A 20,623-nucleotide genomic window follows, 5' to 3' on the forward strand; every position below is an offset into this window, starting at 1 on the left:
CGACAAGTCGCAACGAAGGCTTTTGTTCAGAAACTTTGATTTATTGATTTTTCCATACAGATAATGTGTGACTCTTTTTCTCATAGACTCCTTAATGTGAGAAAATTTTTGTTTACCAGTGTGTCAAGAGCTTTAGCATTGTTGTTGTGATTTTATTTTATATTTCTTTTTTTTCCAGCCGCTGCTTTTGTTACATAATGCATAGCAACGACGTCAGCGCAACTTGATCTTTAGTATCTTAGATATCATTCAGGTGCACATATGTATATAGCTTAAGTGTGTGTGTATGTGTGTAAGTGTGTGTAGGTATGCATTATGTGAACTCCAAAGGCAATTTCCCGGCATGCCTCGTCGCTAAAACCCAAACTCTTTTCAACAGGCTAATATGACAAAAATTTCAGACAGCTTGTCTACAGAGTTGAATTGAGGCAATGTTCAACAAAGGGAGCCCTATATAAACGAGGGTTGGGCATGAAATACGTAAAAAATATACAAAAATATCTTTAAAATCTTTTTAACCAGCACTCAAAAATAAATGGAAACATTCTGTTCTATATTAAGTCCTTAATGAAGGGGCTTGTTTATTTGAAATCGACTTCAGTTTATACTTTATAGGCGTTGAACATTAAATCCTTTAAAAATGCCACTGTTGCCTTTTTTGAAAGGGGGATCAATGGCTTTTATTATCAATTAAAAAGTCAAACAGTCTATTACTATTTTGTGGAAATATGTTTAAATTTTCATGTAAATTACTTGAAGGCTATGACATAAATTTTCATTACAGTTTACCTTTCTATTTGGAAACTAACTTAGTTTAGTATACATTCTTGTTTATTAATATTGAGCATAATTAAAAGCAATGATAAAAACAACATTACATGACGACTGTCATTTAGTGATTAATTAACATAATTACACAACACAAAAACAAATAAAAAAGTTTGTAGCTTAAACGGTTTATGAACTGTTTAATGTCGTCTTCTGGTTAACCTTTGAATATTTTAACGTAATACCAATTAAATACTTTTCATTACATTAACGTAATACCTTTTAAATTTGTTTATAGATATGTATATTCTGACGGATCTTATTAAGCTTTACTTTTAATTAAATATAAAAGATTGCATAACATGAATTAACATATTTGAATATGGGACATAAAGAAAACAGTACTTCATTTAAAATAAATTTTGAATGATCTTGAAGAAGATGCTGCTTAAACTCTTTAGATAGAGAACTAGATAGAGTAGATAACAAAAAAGAAATATGCCAAATTCAAATCAACTAATTGACCTAGACCCTAAATTTATGACAATGTGTAACTGAAATTTATACAAAAACATAAAATAATATTAAAAAAATACTCAAAAAAATACTTATATCCGTTTCCCAATGTCTGTTAATAGGCTTTACAAAATACTCACAAATGTAAAAATATGCAGCCACACTATTTTTGGATTTAATAGTGTGGCAGCAAAGTTTTTAAAAGCGAATTTGGCGCTGAACACTCAAACACTTGACATATTTTTAGAACTTAACCGTTCAAAATAAAGTGCTTAGTTCTCATCATTTTTTATTTGTAGGTTCTTGTGGCGAAGGTTGGAATACTGGTAACTTACCTGCAAATAGACAAAGAATATGAAAAATTTAATACAAGAACAGAAAATGTTAAATAACTTTACAAAACATTATATTTAGTGTGACCTGCATATTTGGAAAGAAAAAATACTAAAAACAATTTCAAAGATTTAGTAAAAGTAATAACTATAAATTCTACACTTTACAACAGTCAACTAAGTGAGGTTGAGGCCCTCGTCGGTTGAACTCGGGGGGGCGTGGAGTGGCGTAACACTGTCGTAGTCTCGGAAACTCGAGGCTAGCTAACTAACTAACTAAATAACAAAATGAACGAATGAACAAACCAACATACTAACCACCGACCTAAGCTCTAGCCATAAAACGTCATTTGCATAATTTCTAATTAAAATATTTTTACAACGTTGAGACGGAGGGCCCGGGCTGGGGCTCTATGGCTAGGCCTGAGACGCGGTAAGTCTTTAGTGCGATCGCTACAGGTTTTTCTTTTGGGCGTAGATAAAATTTCAATTAATTTAAATTTGATTTTTATAGGCATTCACCTGCTGGTTTGGTTCCATGTTGGCTAGTTGGACTCTATGCATTCGTAATTAATTAATTCGCTTCGAGGTTTCTTCGATTTTTCGAACTTTTCCTTCCTTTTTTTTTTATTTTCTTCTTTCTTTGGTTTTTGTCAATTATTTTTTTTTCTGTCTTTTCTGTTGGAACGTGCAGCTAGGCCCGCGCAGTGTAGAAAAGTGAAGTGAAAGTTGTTTCAATTTCAATTTCAAAATCAAAATCAAACTTAAACTGTCTTTCTTTCCAATTTCAGGTGGAAAAATTAAGTAATTTGTGTAAAAATAATAAACAATGTGAAGTTTTTTTTTTCTTGTGGGCTGTGTATGTGTTACAGTTATAGTTTTAATAAACCACAATGAAAGCAAAAGAGACAGACAGGCAGAGAGAGAGGGAGAAAAAAAAAATCAAATTCAGTTCGCTGATCATCATTTTACCTGCTTTTTGCTTTTTGTTTTTTTTATTTTTTTTGTTTCCAACTTTTGATTGTTATTATTATTATTTTTGTGCTTTTTGCGTATTTGTTCAATGCTATAATTTTGTATACGCAGATCTCTTCCCCAGTCTCCTCTTCAGCCCACCACAAATGCTTGTCGATCCCCCCCAAACACTGATAATGATCACAGCGACTCACTCATCCGGACTCAAACTCGTCATCAGCCGGTTTTTCGTTCGCTTTTGTCAGTTGGGTCAGTCGAGTCTGTCAGTCAGGTGTATTGAAGCATTCCAAAATTGTATCGAATTATATCGACTGCAAGTGTATTGTAATCATCTCGATTTGAGTGCAGATCCATAATCAAGGGAAACCGAATGTACTTATATTGAGAAGGGAGATTTTGTACCCAATGTTTTCGCTTCATTTAGATATTTAATAATCAGATGATCAAATTCAATAAATTTACAATCAGTTATAATAATATTCATTAATTAAGCCACAATTAGTGTGGCTGCATATTTTTTTGACAAAAAAATACATAATAAATGTTTTTAGTAAACTAATGTTCAATGCTAAAAATTCTTAACAATCTGATTTTCAATAAGAAAACATTTTAAAATTAAGTGCCTACATCTTAAGTGTAAGATTCCAGTAGAAGCTTTATATATTTCTACCTATCTATCTATCTTCTAAAGTGGAAATCCCAAAATGCTTTGTTTAAAAAAACACGAACGCAGTTGCCTGCTGCTCGAATAGATGATATATTTTTCTATTTCGAAAATCTAAAACAAAAATCTAAGTTATAGAAAGTCAATGAAGAGTATAAGCCATTCGTTTCTGTTTTTAAATCGTTTCATCCGTTTCCATGCTATTTTGCCATAATTATAAGCGCCCCTTTTGCAATGCAATAAATGCAATTTGCTACCTCGATTATAAACCATCTTTGCGTATGTGTGTGTGTGTGTGTGTGGATCAAACTTTAGAGGTTAGCAATTACAAACACATGGGGGCCAGAGAGGATGATTGATATGTAGGTATGTATGTACCTACAACAAAGATCAGGGGTACACATATAATTTAATGGAATCACTGTAAAATGTTTGCTCATTGCGGTTTCTGAGGTTTGAGGTCGCTAAATGGGCCCTAGTACAACAATAATACATGTATGCATAGTCAGTTGTATTTGGATAATTACGCATTTTATTGTATCCAAATTTTTTTTGCACAAATACAAATGAAATACAAAACAAGAAGCAATTTGCATTTCTAACGGCGTTTACGCTGACCAAATATGGGAATTTTATGCTCAACACAATGGTGAATGTTTTTTCGGTACAATTTGGTTTTACCTGTCTTACTCTCCAAACTGCCTACTTACGATTATTTATTATTGCAGGTGAGACAATAATTCATTCCATTTGCATTGGCATTGTATGTGCATATGTGAAAGTGCAGTGCATTCGATCGTTGGGCGAAAGGTATGAAAAGCTAATTACCAGAAAGGTAAACCTATTAGAGATCGGGATCAAAAAAGTAAAAGCCGAAAAAACAGATCAACTTCAAAAGCATTGCAGCGGCATTGTTAACACCACACCAAAATGGAAAAATCAGTGGGTGTTCTTCGTCTCGAACCAAAATGGGTCAGGGCTACATCTCTCAAGCCTGTGGAGCAATTATGTCAATAGTCAACGGGCGGTTTTTTTTCTCCTCTTGCTTTTTTTTTGGGGGGGCAGAGCAAACCACGCACTCATTATGCCCGCCCTGACACAGTTTTTTCTTTCTTTTGTTTTTCAACACAAAAAGATCATGAACTCGCTTTCGGAAATTGGAGCAAAAATCGGCTTAGTTGATATTCAAATTGAAAAGATTATACAAAAACATAAAAAGAGCCTCAATCAAAAGTTGATTGAAAAAGAGAAGGAAAATTTGTTCAATTGGGGCAGAGAAGTATTCTAAAAAAATAAACAGTGTGGTTGTATATTTTTATGATGATAATACCAAAAAAAACTTGTATTCTCTATTACATTTGCTAACGTGTTTAGCTCTAAAATGTTGAAAATTTCATACATGTATGTATATATATAGCTAGAAGACGTATCCTACCACTAGTTATAAGTTCGACTCTTAGGATATCAAAAATTACCAACAGTTAGTTTATCTTATTGTTAGAGTTAGAGTTAGACAGTTCAAAAATGAAAAGAAGTGGACTTTAATCTTCAGTCTAGGGCATCCTTTTTGTTATACGCTAAAACTTGTTAAGAAATATAGATAAATAAATTAAAAAGAGGAGTCGTTTCGCTCGATGATAAAACTAGTTGCGAATTATAGGTAAAAGTATTGAAAGTTAATAAGCCTACTTTTAACCATTAAACCGATAGTCTAAGAAACAAAGATATGACAAATTTAGATACTTCTTAAAATAAAAATTCAGTGTCAAATAATAAGTTTCCATTTGACTAACATTTATAAATATCATTTTTCATTGGCTTCTTATTTTTTTGCCACTTAAAATTCCTCCTTTAATTACAGTTAATGCTTAGTTATTTCAACTACAAATAAATTATTTACGCAATCTGGAAAAATAAACGCAAGAGACTCTTTGAAACCAGTAGGCAGATAATATGCCTGTTAAATGTTAGGTTTCAACACCTTGAGTTAATTTTGCATTCAAAAACTTGAGACAAACAAACGCACTTGGGCTTAAATTTTCACTTTCTCATTCAGCAGATCGAAACGAGTTAACAAGTGTAACATTGGCAATTTGTTAGCTAATTTGCCAGAACAACGAACAGAGCGAACAAATGGCAAAACTCTGGAAGATGAAGTGAACTCCAGTTGGCTACTGAAGCGGGGGCAGTGACCACATAGCAAAACAACAAAGGGAAAAATCAACTTAATGACAAATAAGGAAAACAAAAGCCAACTACTACTACTAAAGGTAAGAAAAATTATGCAATGTTGGAAAATTGTTGTCGTCGTCGTCGTTGCTGTTGCTTGTTGTTGTTGTTGTTGTCGGCAAATCTTTTGAGTTAATTTCATTTTCCGCTTTGCTAGGCGACGCCTTCAAGGGGCAACTAAAACTTCCAGTATTTTGTTCATAGATTATATGATTATGTTTATTTTCCACTTCATTAAATCGCACGATGACTTTTTTTTGCCGTGCCCAGCACATAGTGTGCCTGCCTGACTGAATGCCCCTAATGTTATGTAATTTCCTCGAAATTGTAACTACTTTATTTTCCGTTTCAGTTTCGTTTGCTTCGTATTGCTTTTTTTTTTTGTATTTGTTTAACATGTTGCCTTCTTTTTTTTTGCCGCCTTTGCGCTGCGCTTTCAAATGCGTTTTGTCTCGCAATTGGAATTGAAATTGGTATTGGTATTGGATTCGAATTGGGAATAGGAATCGGCATCGGAATCGGGGCTTGTTTGTTTGTATGTTTGTTGATTTGTTTGGCTTTGGCCCATTACTTTGGCTTCATTATTCAATCAAATGCATTGTTATTGGCTTTGCCTCGAGTGCGTTGTCTGCTGCGTCGTCTCTGCCTTTTTATTTGTAATGACTTTTTGTTCATTTTATATTTCTTTATTCACCTTTACGTGTGTATGTGTGTGTGAGCCAATACCTTAACTGTTCGAGCGATGCTATGCGGTGCGGTGCGTTCTCAATGAGTTTTACAGTTAAATGTTTTTATTTCGTTTTCGTATAAGAATAAAATGGTTAGGGAGGAAGGTAGGGGGGAAATGAGTTAGTTGAATTGCCGTGGTTACTATCATCATTTGGACCACGTGTCGGTAGGTTGGTCGAATTGTCCGTTGGTTAGTTGGTGGCCTTTTCCTACCCACCCTTTTCCTGCACCCTATGGTTTATTTTTTTTTTTTTTTTAGATTTCGACACGTTTTACGAATCGTGGCAATAAATCATTTCTCACTCACAGTGGGATACACATTTGCCAGGTTTTTCTTTTTTTTGCCCAAGACAAAGCCAATAAATCAAATTGCAACCGTCAATTGCTGTTAATTTCTTTCGCGTTGCAGAAAAATTTTCATACATACAATTTGGTTTTTTTCTTTTACAATTTTTTATTGTATAAAATATATAAAAAGAGAGATAGAGAGAGAGAGAGAGAGAGAGAGAGAGAAAAAAAAATGCAAAATGCATAAATTATTTATTGCTAAAAAGCAAAATGTCATAAGTGTCTGTCCCCTCTGTCTGGCATGTGTTTGGCGCACTGTGGGAACCATGGATTTTTGGATTCGGGTTTGGGTTTGGGTTTGGATTGGCGCGTTGTTTTTGTTTGTGTTGTTGTTTTTTTCTCTCCTCTGTTCAATTGTGTTGAAATGTTTCGTCGTTTTGTTGTGTCAATTGGTTGACCAGTGACCAGCTGGCTGGAGTCAACTTGAGTTAGTCATGAACGAGAGAAGGAAGGCGGAGGAAGAGAGGGGAGAGATCAAGCCAGCAGCTTGTTGTAAATTTTGATGTATTGATTAGAGTTTTGGCATGGCACTCGGCCACAAGGGGAAAGGGTTCACTGCACTGTGGGGTCATAAAAGTCTAAAAAGGTTTATGTTATATCCATAAAGATATCCATGCCATAAAAATGTCATATATATACATTTGATTTTCCGAAATTGTCCTCCTAATTATTAATTAAACACGTTAAAAAAGACATTCCATAACTTAATGTTGGACCATTTATTGGTTATTTTTCATTTTTAATATTTTTGATTTTACTACTTTCTTAAAATAATTAAAATTTATAAGAAATCTGTTGATCCTCCGTTTTAATAGTAACTTTTAGTAAAATGTACTTAAATAGCCCTTAATAAATCTGTTGATTCTCCGTTTTCATATTAACTTTTAGTCAAATATATTTAAGTAACCCCTAATCCATTAAGCTTTTTGAAAAGTCATTAAAACTAAAGAATTAAATTACTATAATAGATAAAGTAATTATATAAAAAAAGAACAAAAAAGGGTATTTAAAAAAAGTAGTTAAAGGATTTTGATCATTCCAATCTATCTACAATTAGGTCTAAACTCTTCATTTCATTTCAAATGTGGCTCTTACCATGAAATTTATCTAGTTAAGGAGATTAATACTTTTATTTCATCTCTTTAGCGGCATATCTTCAAAAGTGAAGCACACTTTTCCCCAAAAGGTTTTCAAAAGTAAATCATTTTCCTTCATCAAAAAACAAAAACAAAAAAAATTAATTGCTTCACATGTTTCAGACACCAGAAAACCTGTTAGCGCCGCTCTGACCAGGTTCAAGCCCTCCCCACAACAAAAACAATAGCAACAAACAAAAAAAGGTCAACTAGCAAAGCATTTTTTATTGACCCAAAAAAATAAAAAACAAAAAAAATAAGAGAATCGCCCCCTCCCAACACAACAACATTTCAAGCATTTCTAGTTTAGTATGGCAACAAAAAAAAAGAAGAATAACAACAACAAGAAAAAACAGTTGATAATTATTTTAATGTCTGGAAAGGTCATTCGAGAGCATCATCAACGGCGAACTGGAGGGGCTCTCCAGCTGATAAGACTTGTCTCTGAATGTCGTTCAATTATAGACAACACAAAACAAAGCACACACAGAGCACATCTGGAATAGGAGATTTGTATATACATATACATATAGATGGCCTGGTCTGGTCGCTGTCTATTTAATTTCAATTGAATTAATTTGGTTTCTCTTTTTTTATGGTTCACTTTTAATGGATGTCGTTCTTATGTAGAGGGGCATCATGCTAATTGAAGAGCTGATAAGCTACAATAGACACTGGGCGAAATAATTGAAAAACATGTTAATAGGATCCTACGAAACCTAAAACTAGCTTTTTGTGGGAAACCATTGAACATTTGCATTAAACTCTTTTAACTATTATTTAGGCTTTAATTACAAAAAGTTGCAACTTTTTTAACAACTAATCAAGGGTTAATCACTCTTACCTTCAAATATTCTAACAACAATTCATTGCTTGAGGGAAAAGAACATTTCCATTAATGGTTAGAACATTTTCGTCCAACTCCTTTAGTTGGGTGTTCCGTCGATAACTAGATAACTTGGCAGGAGATAGAAATACCAATTTCCGAAAAAGCCTTAGGAAAAACTAAACGTCCAAAATGACAATAAATTGAACTTTAATACAAATATTTTATTTAATTTTTATACCCTTGCAAAAAGGGTATATTAATTTTGGTCAAAAGTGTGCAACGCATAGAAGGAAGCATTTCCGACCATATAAAGTATATATATTCTTGATCAGCACGACGAGACGAGTTCAAATCGCCATGTCCGTCCGTCCGTCCGTCCGTCCGTCCGTCCGTCTGTCCGTCCGTCTGGATCAACGCAAACTCCTCCTAGACCGTAAGAGCTACAGAGTTGAAATTTTGCATGTAGGCTTGTATATACTGCAGGCGTTGTATATCTCGGATTCAGCCGGATTGGATCACTATATCATATAGCTCCCATACAAATGGCAAAGTCACGAACAGTGACTTTTCTTAATAACTTCGTTATTTTCTGAGGTATTGTCGTGAAATTAAATATTGGTGAGTTAATTACACATATAAACGACAATGCCAAATTTGATCAAGATCGGGTGACTATATCATATAGCTCCCATAGGAACGATCTTTCGAAAACAGTGACTTTTGTCAATAACTTCGTTACTTTTGACGCGATTGCTTTCAAATTAAACATTTGTTAGTTTAATATATCTGTTAATGACTGTTTTGAATTTGATAAAGATCGGGTGACTATATCATATAGCTCCCATAGGAACGATCTTTCGAAAACAGTGACTTTTGTCAATAACTTCGTTACTTTTGACGCGATTGCTTTCAAATTAAACATTTGTTAGTTTAATATATCTGTTAATGACTGTGCCAAATTTGATTAAGATCGGGCGACTATATCATCTAGCTTCCATAGAAACAATCGGTGGTGAACAGTGACTTTGATCAATATCTTCGTTATTTTCTAAGCCGTTTTTTCGCAAATATTAGACCTTTTACACAAAAAACTTGCAAGGGTATACAAACTTTGACGCGGTCAAAGTTAGCCCCGGCCCTCTGGTTTTTATAAAAGCTAAGTAAGTTCCTAAAGCATAAGTTACGGGCATCAAAGTTGGTTTTGATTTAGTTAAAACATTTTGATTAATAAATTGTTTCATTTTTATTAAGACTATCTGAAAATCTCACTTCATTCTTGTGGTCTAACAATTGGGTTTTGTTGTGATATAAATGAACCTTAAGTTCAAAACCATAAAATATAAATTAACTAGTTTTAAATAACAGAGTTTTCTGTAATAGGCAAAAATTATTCCACATCTATTTTTAATCTTTTCATAGCCTTCTTCTTATTAAGACCCAACTTTATCCTTTTAGTTTTGTTCGATAAAAATATTCTTTAAAACAGTTTAACCCAAAAATGATCTTAATTTTTTTCAGTTGTTCATTTCCTTGGGTTTTTTGTTGTTAATTTTAATTTTTCGATAAATGCAAATTGTTGTAAAATTTCACACTTTGCGTGCAGAGACTTAAATGATGGAAGAAACCCTTTTTTCATGTTTCCTCGAATAAACTAAAAAACTCATTTAAAAGAACAACAAAAATGATCTTCTGGTTTTTATCTACAGCAATTTCTCAAGAATTTGCCAAACAACATTTTGCTTCCAGTTTTGTTTTTTCCCTCATTTTTTTGGTGATCGAACATGAAACAATAATTTTGAATATGCCCCAAAGGAGAAGAACCAGATTTTCAGCTGATGTTTTTCTTTATATTTTTTTTTGTCAGAGTTATGAAATTTGCATAAGAAAACACAGACACACACACCACACAATGGATGTATATATGTAGATGTAATAACAGTAAAAATAATATAAAGAAAGAATCAACTAGAGGCAAAGTGGAGTACCTACACATAATAATAATATAATTTTCTATAATAGGGAACTCTCTTGGAGGGAACCCAACTGATTGAGGGAAGAACAACAACAGCAACAAGAAAGAAGATGAAGAAGAGAAAAAAAAATTGAAATCAAGTCGCAGTGAGGCAAGTTCAACAACCTGAAGAAGAGCCATCCCATACCCCAGACCCCAGAGACAGAGACAGAGAGGCAGACAGAGAGAGAGAAAAGAACATGAGAACAAACATTTGAGGCCAAGAAGAGGCTTTGCCTCAAAACTGGCGATTACTTCACTCACACCATCTTGGCACCGGCATCGACATCATTGTGGATGTGGATGTCGATTCCGATCCAAGATCATGATGACGACCACGACCAAGACGAAGACGAAGAAAACAATGATGATGATGATGATGATGATGAAGAAGATGCTGCTGCGGCTGCTGAAGAGACTTTGGCGAAAATTGCCCACAAAAAGGGCGCCAAGAAACGGTACCTGGGGTAAAGGAATCTCATGCCCCACTCTATTACCGGCTCCCATCTTCTTACCTCTCCTCATCCCAACTCTCAGTAATCTTTACAATTCAAATCAAAATAATTTACGCGCCGGTGCAAATTGTTTTCTTCTCTTACATATAAACATTTTATTTCCTTTAATTTCAAGATTGGTTATTGATATATGTTTGAGGAGCGCAAAAGGAGGAAGGGAAAGAGAAGAAGTTGTATTTGAGTTTGAGTACATTGTAAACATGAGAAAAAGGTCTTCCACAATGAGTCAACGGAAGTTGGTAGCTCGCTGAGTGCGTTTGTTCTTTCACCGCATGGTATTTACCTCATCTCTTTTCTCCAAGTACTTTCTATTTTAAGTGCAGAAGCACTTTTTCTTCTTCTCCATCTGCTCACACAAAAGACACACACTTTAGAGATACAGAGAAATACAGTCACCCAGAATTCGATTACCTTGCTTTTGCACAACATTTACCACACATTTATTCCGGTGGCTTGTGGAAAAAAAGATTACGCCATGAACCAAACTCTATTCGTGGTTGGGGGCTAACTCTCTGGTTAGGCACTCAATGACATTTCGCTTGGCGCGTGTAAGAAATTCAAATGACAGCAAACAACAAAAATTCAAATCAAAAACAAAAATCATATTCAAATCAATTGTCCAACTCTCCATCTAAATGACAGCCGGGCTGCACCTAGACCTTGTCAACAGTGGTTCACCAAACACCGTCGTTTCCACCACCAACAACCAACAACAGAAAACGATTGCGACTTCAATTCGAAGGCAGAAAAACAATGAGAATTGATTTTTAAAAAGTTCAAATTACCAAATGCATATATAATAAAACAAAAAAGAAAAAAAAAACAATTCAAAATACACTTCAAACGATTATTACGATTATTCAGTTCAAGTGAATTTTTTGTCGATAATAAAGAGCGAATCAATTACGAAAATGTGTCAAAATCAAAAGCTTAAAAAACCAAATGAAAAATAATTATATAATATTTATTAAAGTCTAAAACTAAAAATTTAAAAATATTGAATAATATAACAAGTATTGAACATAGTAAAATAGATTCAATGCGGTAGACAAACAGAAAAGTAAACTAAAGACTTTTTAACATATTTTGAAAACTATTTTCTAAATCCTATCATTCTAACTAGATCTTTTTATCTTTATCTTTAAGGTATTTAGAAGTTTTCGAAACTATTTTTATTAAAAAGTGCTCTAACTAAATTAGTCTTGTAATTTTTAAAGGGATTGAAAATTCTAGAGTCAAAACATTGTATTATTAAAATGCTATAAAAATCAGCTTCAGGAAAGGGTTTTATTAATCAATGTTATTTATAAAATTTTATAAACCAATTAAAACTGTAATATTTAAGACTTCAAAACATTAATTTTTTTGTTATATACAGTTGAGTCTCGATAATTCGTACCCCGCTAACTCGAAAACTATAATATTTAAGAAACTGCTGGTCCCTTCAAAAAAAATTCGTTAATTTGCTAAACGCGGTAAATTCAAACCCTCCGCAATTCGCAAAAAATTCTGTTCCCTTTCCATTTCGAATTATCGAGACTCGTCTGTATTATATAATAATTTTATTGTATTATTATTTTATACAATGTATTATTAAAAGTCCTCTCGAAGACTTTGCTAAAGAATCTTGCTAATCTAATAAGAGTAGCATAAGAAATTGTTGTTCTTGTGATAAACCTTTTTCATTTTATGTATCAATTTTAGTGAAAATAAATATGGATTAACGAAGGTTTTTATAGGAACTTATTAAGAAAAACCATTGAATTGAGTTTTCTAATAGGTTACAATTATTTTTTCAGCTAGTTGAGGACCATGATTTGTGTAAACAATTTGAACAAACTTTACTTTTTGATCAAAAATAAACTTTATATACTATATACTTTTGATCTAGCTAAAGATAATTGAAAATAACGGTAGTATAACTGTAAAAAAGGAAAGAAAGACAACTATATATTGAAAATAGAGAAAAAACAAACTTGAAAATTGAAATAACACACTCTCTCAACAGGTATAAACCAAAAGTACAATATCCTAGGCCTTTGTAGTCTTTTTAAACATAATCAAAGTTCCAAAAGTTAGGGTATTTTCATATAAGACTCGCATAGTTTGCTCTGTGCCACACATTTTTACATCTTGTTAGTAGTTGAAACATTTTTTTTCCCCATCCCTTTCCAGTGGGACATAATCTAAACGAATTGAATGGCCATAAAGTAGGCCACACACAAACACAAGCGCACACACACAGAGAGACTCTTGGAGCCACTATAAACTCATGTTGACTGCCACATTTGTCAACTCAAATGAAAATGAATGAAAACGCAATGAAATTGTATCGAATGTGAGTACCCAATCAAGTCAAAATCATTGGGCTGGGCCCAACTCAAAAATCTATTTGATTTTCTTACTTCAATTCGATGCGATTTCAACCTCAATCGGGGTTTTACGATTTTTTTCTTGTTATTGACGGCTAGAAATTCATGTTAAATGCAAAATAATTTGATTAATTAAATGAAAATTACTTAATTTGTGTGAAAAGTGTGATGATAATAATAATGATGATGTTGTTGATGATCATAATGAGGAACCAACTTTCACACACAAACAAAACCGTTGATGAAGCGAAACATTAGCCCAATTCGCTATGATGATTTATTAGATTTTTTCTAGGTTCTGTAAATTGTTTTTTTTGTTTTGTTTTTTCTATTTGACCACAGTTTTTTTAAGTTTTTTTTTTGCCTTTGCAAAATTAATTTCTCTTTTTTTTTCTTTTTGGGTTTTTGGCTTATTGCGGAAGTGGGTTAATAACTGATAACGCGGCGAAAATATAAACATTTTGCAAAAGAACGTGAAATTCTGTTCATCAAGACTTAAATGACTCTCTGAGTTTGGTCATCGCATACTTCTTTTGGGTATTTCTTTTTTATTTAAAGCTCGTCTTAAGTTGTTTAATTAAAGTAAATGGCAATTTGTAAATTCTCTTTATTGTCACATAAACGAAGCACATATGTGGAAGAAAAAAAAAATAAATAAATCAATTTGTAACAATAAGAATGACTTTAATTAATTTTTATGACTGTAGTTTGTTGCTTTTTGAATTTGCTTTATTGCTAAAATAAACAAATATGGAAATTTATTGTTTAATCTTTTAAACATTTCATAAATATAAAAACAAATTAGCCAATAGAAAGAAAATAATAATAATAAATCAATGGGCTGTGATGAGGAAGAAAAACATGTTGAGATCAGGTTGCCATTTAAATATCTAAACGAACTTAGGAAAGATACAAGGAAAAAACTCTTTATAAAGAATGTTGAGCTTATTCTGATAGTATCAGTTGAATGAAATGAAGTTTTCCTTATTAAATCAGTTAAGTGTGCCAGGTTAACATAATAATATAAAATATATAATTTAAACGAACAACTAAAAAAAAAGTCAAAAAACGATTAAGGGGTAGTTTTTATGAAATGTTATCTTTGGTTTTTGGAAGAAAATCATTATTTTTGCTCAATTTAGAGTTGTCTTTATTAATTAAGAACCCATTTTACCTCAATGATGACTATAAAACTCAATTGTTTTCAAGAAAAGTGGTCTTAAAGGAGTAAAGTGGTGGATTCTCAAAGTAGAAATGGAAATGTAGATAGGGAAATTTCGGATCAAAACCTCTATTTGACCTTTATATATAAACCCAAATCCGTTGCTGATAGTTTATGGTAGGTTTAGATAAAAAAGCTAGATTACATTTTCAGTTTAGTTAACATAAGATTTACTTATATAAATTTAACAAAGCTTATTTACTCTCAACTCTGGTTTAATATGAATAGGTTTTTCGGTCCCTAATTTGATATAGGGATAATATAGAGCTGTTAAATGCAGATCGGTTAGATATAAGCAAAAGATAACAATAAATTTGAAATAGATTTATCAATGGATAAATTTCAATTATTTTTTTTTGTAAGAAAAATTTGGTCTTTGCTTAAAATTGTTTTTATTTTCCTGAAGTTGATCAAATTAACAACTAATCATTATTCCAGATATCAAATGAGACTCGTTTAAATTTCTAGTTTTATGTTTTAAATGTACGCTTAAATAAAAACCAATGACTCAGTGGCATTTCATCGAATTGCTATTAAAATCTGAAAGCCACGTTAAAATACATAAAACTAATCGATAACTTCGTACCAGTTGGTAGCACTTACGACTAAGTTTTTATTACTTTGTTTTTAGATTAAAAGATCGTGTTACTCTCAAAACGTACCTGTAACGAAAAGAAAAGAGAGAGAAAATATATAAATTAGTAATCGGTAGTTGTGAAAACGTTTTATAGTACGTGTTCGAAAACCCAGCAGGTAGAAAAAAACAAAGAGACACGCAAAAAAAAAAACGGACTAATCACCATAAACTAAAAGAAACTCATCATCAGTTTACCATCGGTTCTTATCTTAAAAAAAAAAAGAAATAAATAAGTGACTCATAATTGTGCATAAAACGTTTTGGGCTAAATATTTGCTCAACGTTTTTTTTTTTTTTTGGTCCAACACTTTCAAAAAGATGCTTATTAAAATTTCCACACAAAATTGCCTATTAATGGAGACCCTCGAACATGAATGATAAATGGCTAAAAAGCAAAGAAACGAACCAAAAAAAAAAACCAACTCAAATACAACACAAATTAGGGCCAACAATTTGCAAGTCAACATTGTCTGTGGTTTGCTTTTCAAGTCTTTTCCTTCATTTTCTACCGCTCACTCTCCCTTGAGCTGGGAGGTCCAAATATGGTTAAACAAGAAATATATCTAAAATATCTTTAATTAAAAAAAAGTACAAACAAGCTAAAGAAAAATCTCGTTGTATTTGGGCCATATAGCAGCACTAAACTTACCCTATAAATAGTTGAAATCGATTTTGGCAAGGATCTTTATTGATTTTGTTTTAGACCTTAAAGATCATGCCAAACAGGTCTATACAGGTTTTTATACTTTTAAAATCTTTTGCTTTCATCTGTGGATTGATAATATATGTGTTTTATACCTAAACTTGAGTATTACATATTATCTTGAAACTCTGTTTCAATCTCTAGTCGCATTCTTCAACTATTGACCTACATTGTCTAGCCAATATTCAGCACTGATAGATAGTAGATTAAGGCGATTATCGGTATATTTTGTTTTGTTTACAAATACAAAGAATAAATCGAACTGTTAGTCATTTATAAGTAATTTGTCCTAGCCTTAGTTAGTTGTAAGTTAATTTTTGATGTCTTTGCGGTGACTTTTCCGTCTTATGCTTTCTCCCCAAACCAAAAAGTTATCTCTATAATCACAATATGCTACTCCTATGTGTAAAATGTCTAACAATAATTACAAACGATCTAATATCAGTCTACACTCTTGTATATTTGTAATAAACTTGTTGTTATTTTACACAGCCCAACATAAATAAGCGCTACCTTAAATCCAGAGATTAGAGTACACTTTTCTACCAGATTATAATGTATCGGAATCCGTTATCCAAATGCCTTGATTTGTTCTGAAAGTTCCGAACCATTGGTAGATTCTGGAGGTTAAGACTCTTATTTTAGTACCACAATCGAAACTTTTAATAGGAGCGAAACTATAGCAGTTTAAAATGAAAAGTATCGCTTTTGGGCGAGGCCGTTTTCCTCATTTTCACCTTTAAGGATCCGCCACGGATTTAATATAAACAACTATATCATAGTCAATATTAAATAAACTTTTAGAAACTAATAGATATTCCACACAACAATTACATTTGGATCAATCAAATTCTTCGTAAGATGGGTAAAAAACTTTGATGACCAAGTCCCAATCGTTTCCTTCCCATATCTACCCCCCGTTTAGCCCACGATTACAGGGTATTAAAAAGTACAAACGAACGTAAGTCTACAAATTATGCAAGACGTGCTCAAATATGGCAAACACCTAAATATTTCATGAGCTGCATTACACGCACAACACTCTGTGTGTGTGTGTGTGTGTGTCTAGTGGGTATATGATATGCGAAAATGAAGCTCGCCCAGACCAAGTTATTTTGTCGCTGCAATCGACAGCAGCAACAACAACAACAACAACCACCCACGTACTTACTGTGTTTGTCTTTTTGGTGAGGCAAACAAATCGTAGACAAACATAAACATTGTCATTTAGCTGAAAAGTTTGGCGGGGAGGCAGAGAGAGGGAGAGTAGAAGCAAAGTCAAATGGGGGAAGTCACCGGGGGTCGTTACACCCACCCATCACAGCATGCGGAATTGAAATGATTATTAAATAAAGAAAATGCAATACATAATTCATATCAGTACTTCATGGGAATTATTTTTTACTTGACACAATATTAACCCAATTAATCGTCGAATCCGCAAAATACATTTCAGAAATCATAGACATTTTTATAGTCAGAAATAGACAAAAACCTAAAACAGATAAGTAGACATTTGAGCAGCACGTTTATAAATTTCTCGAAATCTTTGCATATTTGTATAACAAATCTAAAGAATATAAATATAAAATCTTGCAGTTGAACTTATCTTTTGTTTCATCAAAACTTTGATATTAGTAATGGATTAGTAACTTCCTGGGATTCTTTAAAAACTTTAAATAAGTTGGAGCATTGAATAAAGTAAGTAAATACATTAAATTTGCTTCTCTATCCCACTTTCTATTTAAACCAATCGATCTTGAATATAAAATGTTTCTTAAGAGTAAAATTTCCTATTCTATTCTAAGATGTTATTTGAAGTAACTGCTTAGAAATGTTTTTGTGATTCGTTAGGCTTGGATTAACTTAAATTAGCTGTCTACTATCTCCTATTTACCGCTCGTTGGGCATCAATTTATTTACTCTCATTTGAAATGGATTTCACAACACTGCCAGAGCAGCAGTAGAAACACATTTTGCACCCAGTTGGCAGCCTCAATTTACCGCCTGCATTCCTGAATTTGCCCCTAAACCAACCTAAAGCAAATCCGACTCCGTCTCCCCTCTTAGCTATTTGCATCAAAAGCCGCTACAAATTTACAGTAATTGCAGCCTGAGTATTTTTTTTTCTCAAGTTTTTTTCTTCGGCCAGCAAGACAACAAATTTATTTTATTTAAATGAAATACGCTTGAGGGCAACGGCGGCGGTGTTTGCCATTTGTTTACCCTAACTTTATTAGGGTATATATACTATCAATCGTTATACGAACCTCTTGGATTCTTCAAAGTGTAGGATGTTTCTACAATTTCCTCTAGTGTATAATCCATATATAGTAAGTTACCATCATCTAATATTAGTGATTCTGAACCTATGGACTCTCGCCAAATTTCTCAGTCGATAGCAAGTTTAAGGACCAAAACTGATTCGAATCATTTCTAAATATGTAGGTTCCGATCGATGTAACAACATTCAAAATGATAATAAATTTTAGTATATCTTACGTGCTATATTTTGATACTTATTGGTTTATTAACTTTTCAAATAATTTTAGAAAATTTACATTTAGAAAATTGAACCGAATTTTTTAAAGTTGAATCTCGAATCGAATCTAGTTTTCCTAAGTTTTGTGTTTTTAATGCTTTAGTCTTCAATTTCAAATACTTTAATTTTCAAATTGCTAGATTTTTATTAAAGAAAGAAACTTCAAAAATATTTAAGTTTCAAAACAATTTTTGGAAAACAAGAAGATTAATTTCAACCTAAGCTTCAGTTTAAAAGGGTATAGAAAATTCGTTTTAGATCAGGATTATTACTCTCCATAGGTTTTTTTTTCAATTTTTGGGCGCGGCCTGAAACTCCTTAAGAGGGAGTGCAAAAGAGAGAGAGAGAGATGTTGGAGGAGGTGAAGTGATGGGGAAACTTCCCTCTGGTTATAGTTGGGGTGTCTGCAAAACGAAATTATCATGTCCACCTACATAATTTAGCATGTGTTGTAGTTGTTGTTGTTGTTGTTGCTGTTGTTGTTAAATTATTGGTTATAAATAAAAAGGCATTGCCTTCATCGTCATTTATGTCTGTGCTCGCAAAGTTTTCATTTTGTTCATTTTGTCTATTTTTGGATTTGTAATTGGCAAAAATTTTGTATACTTTTTTTTTCGTTCGTTTTTGGTTTTGTTTTTTTAAAAGATCAAATGGAATGTCGTCCCGTCCCACAATCAGTTAAACGAAATCTTCGTTCTCTATTGTTTTCAAACCAAGAACAGCAACAACAACAACAACAAACAAATCATTTCCAAGAAAAAAACACATTTTTACGCATTTTAAATTCTAAGCTGCCAAAAAAAAAAAACACAAAGCCACAACAACAACAGCAACAGGCTACAGAAAACGGCTTAAAGTTTTTAGATGATTTATCTGTCAGATAGTTAGATAGAGACCGAGAAAGAGAGCGAGAGACAAGGAGAGAATACGAAAACTTCTTCTCTACCTGAAAGTGTTAAAGCTTAGGCACCGACCGATCGACCGCGCTTCCTCTGCAAGTCAAACGAAATCTTACCTCACCTGTCTCACCTGAGAATACAGCACAGACAAAAAGTCTTGAAGATTTGCTTGATCACCTTGACCGAACCCGCAACAAGAAGAACAACAACAAGCATAAAAAGTATTGACGAACAAATTTACATATCGCTTAAGGTTTTCCCCGTCTGAAACTCAAAACACATAAATTTTAACAACACACACATTTGGCTGACTAAACAAGATGAAAATGATTCTAAACTAAAAATTCTCCTAATGACACGTGTCTGTTTAAGCAATTAAAGTATCGAAAAAGAAACAATCCTTCTCTGGTGGAACCAATTGAAACCATTAAGATATACGACTTAACCTTTTTGCAATCTTTAGTAGGAATTTAAGCTTGTAGTATGTTCTAGTGAAGCTCTCTACTTGAAGCAACTCCTATCTAAAGTGGATATTATTTCTCTTTGCCCTTATCAAATCTCCATTATCTTTTCTCATTTTCAAGATCATTAGCAAAAACTTCTACTCACTGGGATCAAGTGATAAGATATTTGCTAAAATTTAGTTTGTTGTTAAAAATTTTTCGAGGTCATCATCATATGTTTAACAACAATTGGCAGTGTCTATAAAATTCAACAACAAAAAACAATATTCCAAATATTTCTCACTCAAACAGGAAATTAACATTTGATGGCTAATTGTTTAAACTAAAGGGGAGTTTCGTTTCGGTTTCTTTTTTTTTTTTTGTGTTTTGTCAATTTAATGCTAACGTAAAATGCGAACCAATAAATATTTAGCCAAATAATTCACAACCGTGTCTCCCTACAAGTTTAAATTGCTATATACACAGAGAGATATGTACTTTCTCTCTCTCTCTCTCTCTCTCTCTATCTCTGTCTCACTTGGATGAGAATCATAATTATTAAAAGCACTTTGAAATCAAGATGCCCTTCTATCAACTAGTCAACACATTATAAAAGACAAGCTAGTTTTTTTTTTCATTCTACTTGAGTATTTTAATCGCTTGGGCCATCTAATGTTTGTTTGTTTGCTTCTTTGATTGTTGGTTGCTTGGTTGGTTTAAGCCAAGTCAGCGCAAGGCAGGTGTAAAGATGCC

General features: G+C 32.7%; 1 long non-coding RNA gene across 1 annotated transcript; it reads left to right on the forward strand.

Moving 5' to 3' along the window:
* The first annotated feature begins 5,319 nt into the window (after nucleotides 1-5,319).
* On the forward strand, nucleotides 5,320-11,160 carry LOC124460406. Its single transcript, XR_006954319.1, has 2 exons — nucleotides 5,320-5,525; nucleotides 10,546-11,160. It is a non-coding gene; the product is annotated as an uncharacterized LOC124460406 (long non-coding RNA).
* The last annotated feature ends 9,463 nt before the right edge of the window (nucleotides 11,161-20,623 follow it).

This window comes from Drosophila willistoni (genome assembly GCF_018902025.1).
Source record: "Drosophila willistoni isolate 14030-0811.24 chromosome 2R unlocalized genomic scaffold, UCI_dwil_1.1 Seg200, whole genome shotgun sequence".
NCBI lineage: Eukaryota > Metazoa > Arthropoda > Insecta > Diptera > Drosophilidae > Drosophila > Drosophila willistoni.